This window comes from Arachis ipaensis, chromosome B01, assembly GCF_000816755.2.
Source record: "Arachis ipaensis cultivar K30076 chromosome B01, Araip1.1, whole genome shotgun sequence".
NCBI lineage: Eukaryota > Viridiplantae > Streptophyta > Magnoliopsida > Fabales > Fabaceae > Arachis > Arachis ipaensis.
In genome coordinates, this window is record NC_029785.2 from 110,023,057 (window position 1) to 110,031,775 (window position 8,719).

An 8,719-nucleotide genomic window follows, 5' to 3' on the forward strand; every position below is an offset into this window, starting at 1 on the left:
AAATAATGATATAGTTAAGAACCCAATTTATTATAAAAGTGTAACGACTGTTTTGACTTATTAGTTAATATTTATTAGTCATACTAATTAATTCAAAATTATAAAAAGAATAATCATGAGTCAAAAAGTGTCTGTATACGAAGCATTTGCTGCATCTGTATGCGGAATAATTTTAATATGTCGCTAGGGAGCCAATAAAATACTTGTACAATGTGTACAATGGATTATTTATTTAGTCAAATATGAGTTAAAAATGAACATCCAACGTAAAATATTACTAATTTCTCAATCACAATACACATATCCTATCCAGAATAACCATCCGAGTACTAGAGATAATAAATATCTGATATCCTACTGAATCGAACATCCCTAAACCCCCATTGTACTGCATATTGTACAGATACTCCATTGGCTCCCTGTACTTCCTCTTTTAATATAGATGTTATTTTAAAAAAAAGTTCATATATTAAATAATTAGATTGGTTAATATTCATTATAAGAAAAATACTAATTATCGTCAGTTTTATCGTCAGATTTAGCGTTGCACACTAGCATCAGTTAAACTGACAGTTTTAATGTGAAATTTGTTTCGTCAAATCGTTATTGGTGGATTTCCGATTCCGACCATAAATTCGTCGGTAATCCTTAGAGGGAAAACGGGGGAAATAAGCGTGAAATCTAGTGTGGGATTTACCGTTGAAACAATCTGTCCGTAAACCTATTTTAGTAAAACGCTGCATTTTGGTCACCCGTAACGAGTTACCGTCGGATTTATTCGCCGATAAATCCGACGGTAATAAGCCCTAAAATTCAAAGAACGAACTCCTCTCCTCTTTCAATTCGAAACGCAGCCGCCTCTCTTCTCACCATTGACGAGCGCCATTCTTCGCGACGGCAGCTTCTTCCCCTCGTCCAGCACGCTTCGTCCGCCGCCAAGTTCGTCATCCTCCGCCAGGTCCAAGTTAAAATTTGATTTAGCATTTTTTATAACATTTTTTGTTATTGTTATTCCCTTTTGATATTGGTTCATATGGTACTATACATTTATACATATATTATGGGTTTCTTAAGAGAATTTTATAAATTTGCTAACGCTTGCCGCAATAGATTTATACTTAAGGTTATATAGATGGATTTAGTTTATTTACCATGTGGTTGAAGATTTGTTTTTTGCTGCATATATTAACAATGATACGTAATACTTCTCATTAGAAATCTTTGCAAGCTTCTCTTCAGTTAACATGTAAATTTTATATTTTTATGTAGTTTCTTTATCTCACTTGTAGCAACTTAGTGATGTTAATGTTAAGTTTTTTCCTGTAATCTACCATGACTTGATCTAATGAAAATTTGTGATATTCTAGACTGGCTATGAATTTGTGACATTACATATTATTTTATCAGAGTGTGAATTACTGTAGACTCATATTTCACTTATTGATATATATACAATTTACATAGCATTTAGATTTTATACAATATTTAGATTTAATTGATATAACACTCCAATAAGGTGATGATTTTACTTTAGCATGACGTGAATAAAGATGTCTTGTTGAATTTAATTCATATGAAATTAGTTGAGTATTGAATGATGCTGGGGATTGAGATTAGTTGGATTTGTAGAAACTGTAAAGGTGGATATACGTCTAATTTAAAGGGAGGTTATGTCCAATTTTTTTGGAGAGTTTTGTTGAACGATTCGTGTAGTATATATGTTGATTAGTGTTAATAATATATTCTTTTTGCAAACATGATGAGTGGTAGTAGAAGTAGATCGAGTGGATCTCGTGGTCGTGGTAGAGGGAGGATTTTAACCGAATCTCCAGGGACTGTTCAGTTATTGCCCTTTATCCCGACTACCTCATCGACCCCTGTGACGTCACAGGCTGGTCCAGCAGACTACCAGTTCATCATGGTCAGAAATCCGAACTATGTGCCTCCTTCTGCTACGCCCCCTACAAATCCAGCGACAGATACTGTAGTGGGTGAGACCTCCAGTGCCTCCAGCAGGATGTCCCACTACTAGCACCCGTCATCCGGTTGAGGATTTGGCTCAATGGTATGCAGGCATGAGTACATATAATTTTTTAATTTTAAGTTTGTTAATCTTAAGTTTATGTGTTTATATGTGTTTGTTAATGTTAGATTTTTTCTCTGACAAGTTTGTACCAAACAACAACGCTTGCACACAGGAGATCTCCGAGGTCATTGAGTCAATGTACGACCACCCGTGGTCGAGCTACACGAAGATCCTAGCTGAGACTAGAGAGAAATGGTTTCAGAAGTGGGTGGTAAGAACCCAATAATGCTGAATTAATTAACTATATTTGAACTATATTTTATCCCAACTAACTAATGTTGTTGAATCACTTTCTACAGTTGAAATTCATATGGGATGCGGAACATAATCTCATGATCAGGAAGATCTACAACCATTGGGTAGCTAAATGGATTTAGCAGATGATGAGCAACATTCGTCAAGGGCACGACCACCTAACGACCTGGATCCGTCCATCCATCAATCCATCACCGTTTGACGAACATCACTAACAAGGCTTCGCCTAGGTCATCGAAGTATATGGGTGGATCGGCGACCTTCATGAAGACGAAGAGCATACTAGTTAGTGGTTTGGTAATGTTTAATTTTTTAGTAGTTACTTAAATTAATTGTTTAATTTGTTGATTTATTATATTGGTCGATATAATTTGTAGTCTAAGTTGTTGGATCGTGAGGTAACATTGGCAGAGACCTTCAAGTATACCTATACTTTGAAGGCCAACAAGTAGAGATTTGCTGACGAGCGATCTACGGGCCATTATATGCGTTTAAATTAATCCTAAGTTTCAAATTTATTTGATTTAAAATCAATTAACTATTATCCTAATCACAACGTCTGTGACACAGGAGAATTACACACATAAGTTGCAGGCCGCGACCCAGCAGTCTCAACCGCCTAGTTAGAATGACGAAGCTAGCTCCGTGACCTCAGTGGTAGATCCTGATAGGGTTTGGTGCGAGACCACCTTTGAACCCCATAGGAATTGCCACTTCGGGTTGGGATTGTTTTTGCCAGTGGCCTCTGCAACTCCGCATTGGTGGCTTCCTCTGCCTCTGCCTCTGCCACCAGCCTTGCCGATCTCCAAGAAGTTATTGACTTGAGGAAGAAGGTGCAAAAGCTGACACGAGCTTCACCAACAAGCGGAGCATTTTGAGCAAAGGTACAACGACCTTCTTGTACATGTGGGAGGAGTTGTTGCCATCAGCTCGGACCTGACGAAGAAGTTTGGAGCAACTAGATTATTTGCGAGAGCAGATGGAGGTGTTCAACCAGCAGATGCGCACTGGAGGCAGCGGCTAGGGGTGGCAAACGGGCCTAAACCCGCCGGGCCGGCCCGCGTAACCCACCAAAAAAGGTGGGCCGGGCTGAAAAATTGGGACCGCCAAATAGTAAAAGTCCGCCTAACTCGCACCGCCTAAACCGCGGGCTTTGGCAGGGTAGGGCGGGCTTCCCCGCCGGGCTTAGTGTTTTTTTGATAAGGGGGTATTTTTGTAATTTTTTTTGTCAAAATCCAACTTTTTCCAACCTAACTTACAAGAGAATAAAGATGAAAATTGAGTGTTTTGGAGATAATATTTATAATTATGTTTTAGATTATGTTTATTTTTCTTTGGAGACAATATTTATAATTATGTTTTGGATGAAAACTTAGTTTATAATGATGTTTATTAGATATTTATAATTACAAAGACTTTAATGTTTGTGAATATAGAAATTATTATTTTTTTATACCTTTAGAAATTATAAGTTAGGCGGGGCGGGGTGGGATTCTAGGACCGCCTCACTAGGTGGGGTGGGACGGGCCAGCCCGCCAAAGGGCGGGCTTTTGGCGGGGCGGGCTTCCCCGCTTGCCACCCTTAGCAGCGGCGTTGCTAGTTCCAGCAACACTGCTAGTTCCAACAGCGTTGCTGCTAGTGGGGCACCGACGTTAGAACCTACTCTGCTGCCTCAGCATGGGGACCCCGACGATGAGGAAGCCGACGATGATGAGAAGTCATCTTAAGCAGTTTTTAAATTCTTCTTTTATTTATTTTCTTAGGTTTTAATTAAATTTCTTATGTTTTCTAATAAAATTAATAAATAATCAAATATTTAGAGTTGGAATAGTACTTTTATATTTTCAGAAATTTTGGGCTCAAAAAGTAGCAAAAATCAAGGCTTTTTCACAAGGAAAGCACAAAGAAAATAACAGCATAGCCCAAGAAGCGTGGCCCAGGAAAACGAAGCTATGAAGCAAGAAGCACGCCTAGCGGACCCCCATATAGGTTGCATGCATGCCCGAATAACCCTGCGCTTGGTGGAAAGGACCTGCGTCTGGCGGTGTCACCTTGTGCCCAGCGGTCTCCCTTCATGCCTCACCTCCGTCTGGCGGCGTCCATCTTACGCCTAGCGGACACACCCCTCCTGGAAGGTATTCTTGCGCTTTTTGCTTAATTATCTCCAATCCAAATCGGTTTAAAGGCAATTACAACTCTCATGATTTAATAATTAAGGTCCAAACTTAATTATCCACATCATTAGAAGCCTTAATCATATCCAGAGGATTGAAGACTCTAGAAGATTAGTTATTGATTCTCTCTAGAAGCATAAGAGATTCGGTTGTTAGAGTTTGAATTAAATTTTCGTTTTGAATTTGAAATTGAAGTCAGTAGCTTATCTTTCTCTCCAAAAGATAAGTAGTTATCTTATCTCTTTATGAAGGATAAGATTAGTTTAGTTTTAAATTTGAATTCTAGAATTTAGGCTATAAATAAGTGAGCATAGCTCATAGAGGAGGGCATCAAATCCTCAGACTACTTCTCTTCTTCTTGCTTTTCTTACTTCTTCATGGATAACTAATTCTCTATCAAAGGGTTAGAAGGTCTGTTTATGTTTTCTACAGATAATTAATCTATATTTATTTTATCTCGAAGTATTATATTGATCTATTTCATAATTGAGTTATTTGTTCTTCATTCGGATTAGTGGATTGAAAGGTAAGCTAATTCTTCTTGGATTCTTTTGTTATAATTGGAAAAATTGATATTTGAATTAAAGCTTGACAACTCTTTTACACGACTATCTGAATTCGGCTAGGAATAGCGGTTCAATTAGTGTGTGACACATACATGATTTTCAATCACTCTAATTTTGAATAAGTGATATATAATTTGACCTAAGGACTACTTTAAATCTTATTTGAATCTAAAACCAGTCTTTGTGCTTAATCTCTTGATTAATTAATTGATGCCTAATTGATGATTGAGAAACTGAGGAATCAAGGAATTGAAAATCAGTTACTAAAGATTTTGTCGTGGAAGATCTTTGCAAACTTCAAGATAAATAAACAAGATTGGTCTTCCTAAGAGCATAAGCATCTCCAAAGCTTTTGACTCTCATCATCACTATCCTCTCTTAATTCATCATTCAAGCTCACCACCCGTGGCATCCTAACATTTAGCATTCAAGATTCTCAAGACTCCTAGCAAGATACTTTATTACCCTCTTCGATCATCAATCAAGTTTTATTAATCTAATTGGGCTTTTTAATCAAAATAAATTTGCTTGTTCGATCTTTTAATCCTCGTGGGAACAATATTCACTCATCGTGGTATTACTTGAGATTTATTTGATGAATCTGACGATAAATTTGACAATACTCAGTATTTTTCTTGTAGTGATTTAAATATAAAAAAAGAATAATTACATGATGTAATTTAAATGAAATAATATTAATCAGAAAAGAATCGACTATTCATAACGAGATTCAATATATTATTCTATTAAAAAAAATCGATCACATAATATAAATTAAAAATGCAATGATTTAGAGATTTTATTTAAAAAAAAATCAATCATAAAAATAACTAAGATATAATGGGGTGTTAACATTGGATAAAGAGAATTTATTATGTAAAATTGAGAAGAAAATTTAATAACATATAATACATTTTAGTACAAATATTTGAATCAATTATCTTTATATATCTATTTAAAAGAAGTGTCAATCACAGATTCACAATATATAATTAAAAAATCGTAATGTAATCAACTTGTCTTTGTTTAGAAGAAAAAAAGACCAAAAATATAACTAATATACAATAAAAATTAATAGTGTTTTTTAGATAATTTATTACAAATTCAACCTAAGTAAGGAGAAAGGTAAGTTATATTCTAATAATTATCCTCTTTGGCATAGCCATCAAGGATAACTATCATAGACCAGCCCATAACAAACTACATTAAAGCCTCATATATGGATCTACACATTTATTACAACAGCATCAAAATATATCTTCAAACATTCAGTCCTTGATTCCATATCACCCAGTTTACCGTCTTTGTGAGTGCAATTTGCATCCATTGGCTTTTTGATAAAAATCTCTTCTCCTCTTTGAAAACAACCTGCACGTTCTAAAACAAATAGTCCATATTTTTAGTTTTATTTCTTAAGAATCTACACTCCAAATTAGTATCATTTTTTTTACTAATCCAATCAACAATCTTCTTATGACTAAAAATGAATTTTATCTCCTTTTTCACAACATCTACTTTTTCCAACAAAAATTGCATCGTCTCTTTTATTCTATGTAGCACCACGTTCTCCTCACTTCTCTCACTAACCGCATCACCGATAAAACATGTTATTTTACCATTATTCGTTATCAAGTATTCTCCAATAACATACATATTTGTTTTAGGTTGATATACTACATATTGTCACCACAACCATTTTTTACTATTTGTTTCCTCTTCATTAGGTGGTATTATATTTTTAGCTTTTTTTTACTCTAATACTCCACTCCATTACCAAGGATTTAACTTGCTCTTACCCACTATCCTAAGTATTGAGCTTATCTTAAAAAAAAATTCTATTTTTTCAAACCAAACATATAAAAACAAAAAAAAAAAAAATACCCTCCTCCTTCTTTTTCATTTTTTTTATACCATGACTCATCCCACTTTCAAACCATGCTTTCACCTCTTCACTACCCACCTAATATATATTCTCCGTCACAGGTAGCCACCACAATTTTGTCACATATTTGTAATGCAAAAATAGATGGTTTGTCGTCTCCGTTTCGTCCTCACATAGGACGTACACTTTCTCGCCATGTTTGATGATGTGTCTTTTGCGTAGAACATCTTTTGTATTTAAACCCCCTACAATCACAAACTATACAAGTATTTTTACTTTTGGAGGTACTAGACCACACCATATATCATCGAATACGTGATTCATAGTTGATAAACCATATGCTTTTTCTGTGATTATACTAGTAAATGACTTTGTACTTTGTAGAATATCTCCCGTCTGCATTATATGACCAAACCAAATTGTCCCTATAACCTACACAAAAAAACACACTATCCAATATATTTTGTAACTTTATAATCTATGTTTTCTTTCTCTCTCAGAAATTTTTTTATCATTGGAGGTTTCAGACTCGCTCTAAGCCAATTCACACACCACATTCACTAATGTAACTCTCCTGCATGCTGGACACTGTAAATAGTCTTGAAAATTTATCTTCTAGAAATTTATTGCCAACCTACACAACTTTTTAGAATTTTACCATTTTTCCATCTCCAACACACATTTTTTACATTCTCTACAAATATCTTTGGTTGTTGCATTTTTATTAGCAAAGTTAATAATGTATTTTCATGGACCATTGGACCTCTTGCATTCATGTTTACCCACAAATATGTTTTTATCCGTATCATAATATCAATCAATCACCTTCTTTCACAATATATCATTCTTGTCTGAAAATTTCCACGACCATTTAAAAAGTATCATTGCATTTTTCATTGTCATGTCATATTTTATTTTGATGTTCTTTATTGTATAATTAATTAATATTTTTTCTAATTTTAAAAATATTATACTTAACTAAGGAACGTGTATATTAATATATGATTATGAGAAAGAAAATATTTACATATTATTAAAGTTAGAATGTATGTAATAATACTTTAAATAAATTAGAAAATTAAATTATCATATCATTAATTAATGTATTTTTTAATTTTAAAAATATTATAATTAAATACATATACTTTAATTAAGGGATAAATCTGTTAATCTATATTAAACATAATTTTCAAATTAAATTTTGAGAATAAATAATGTTTCAAATTTTATCATTGTTGAAAATTTCATAATTAATTTATTTAAGGTTGTTATTTTGAGATTTTTTTTAATGTATTAAGTATGATTTTATTTTGATGATCTTTGTTATATCATGGGATAAGTATTGTTTTGGTTCTTGACGTTGAGGGTCCGAATCGAAACCGTCCCCATTGTAATTTTGGATTTAAAATCATCCTTAACGTTTTTTTTCGTATTAAAATCGTTCTTTTAATTTTTTTGGACAAAAATACCCTCACCACTACCAACACAATTACCTCCTCCACCACCACCACCACCACCACCACCACCACCAACACAAACACCACCACCAATACCAACCACCAACACCAAGAACACCAAACAATAGCAACAACACCAAACAACACCAAACCAAAAAGCAGAAACAGAAAACAAGAAAGCAGAAGCAAGAATGTAAAAAACAGAAAGCAAGAAAGAAGAAGCAAGAAAACAGGCGGCGAGGTTGCGAGGCGGAGGCGGCGAGGCGGCGACAGTGGCTCATGTCTCCTCTCTCCCTCGA